The following is an 832-nucleotide window of genomic DNA, read 5'->3' on the forward strand; positions in this document are numbered from 1 at the left end:
TGTCTCCGCATACCGCAGCACGCGACATAGCTTTGCAGACGATAAGTACAACCTTTACAGTGAGAAGAGCGGCCAATGTGACGATCTGGCTTTAAGTCGATTCGATAACAAATGACGAAAACGGACGGATTTCTTTAGGTTTTTACTACATATGAACACTTTTCACATTCTCCCATGCAACTCGGCTGCTAGTCCTCCTTTCATGCAGAATCTTAAGGTCCTAGCGCATGTCCAAGGCACCAAAGATAGCTAAAAAGTCAATAATCGATACCTAAAAGTTGAACTGTACTACTTGTTACTGGCTATTACATTACTTAGAAACTTCATCTGTGTTCTACTATGGTGCTTTTAGTGTCTCCGCATACCGCAGCACGCGACATAGCTTTGCAGACGATAAGTACAACCGTTTCAGAGAGAAGAGCGGCCAATGTGACGATCTGGCTTTCAGTCGATTCGATAACAAATGACGAAAACGGGCGGATTTCTCAGGTTTTTACTACATATGAACACTTTTCACATACTCCCGTGCAACGCGGCTGCTAGTCCTCCTTTCATGCAGAATCTTAAGCTCCTAGCTCATGTCCAAGGCACCAAAGCCAGCTAAATAGTCAATAATCGATACCTAAATCTTGAACTGTACTACTTCTTACTAGCTATTACATCAACTTAGAAGCTTCATCTGTGTTCTACTATGGTGCTTTTAGTGTCTCCGTATACCGCAGCACGCGACATAGCTTTGCAGACGATAAGTACTACCGTTTCAGAGAGAAGAGCGGCCAATGTGACGATCTGGCTTTAAGTCGATTCGATAACAAATGACGAAAACGGACGG

Source organism: Schistocerca gregaria, unplaced genomic scaffold, assembly GCF_023897955.1.
Source record: "Schistocerca gregaria isolate iqSchGreg1 unplaced genomic scaffold, iqSchGreg1.2 ptg000698l, whole genome shotgun sequence".
In the NCBI taxonomy this organism is placed as follows: Eukaryota; Metazoa; Arthropoda; class Insecta; order Orthoptera; family Acrididae; genus Schistocerca; species Schistocerca gregaria.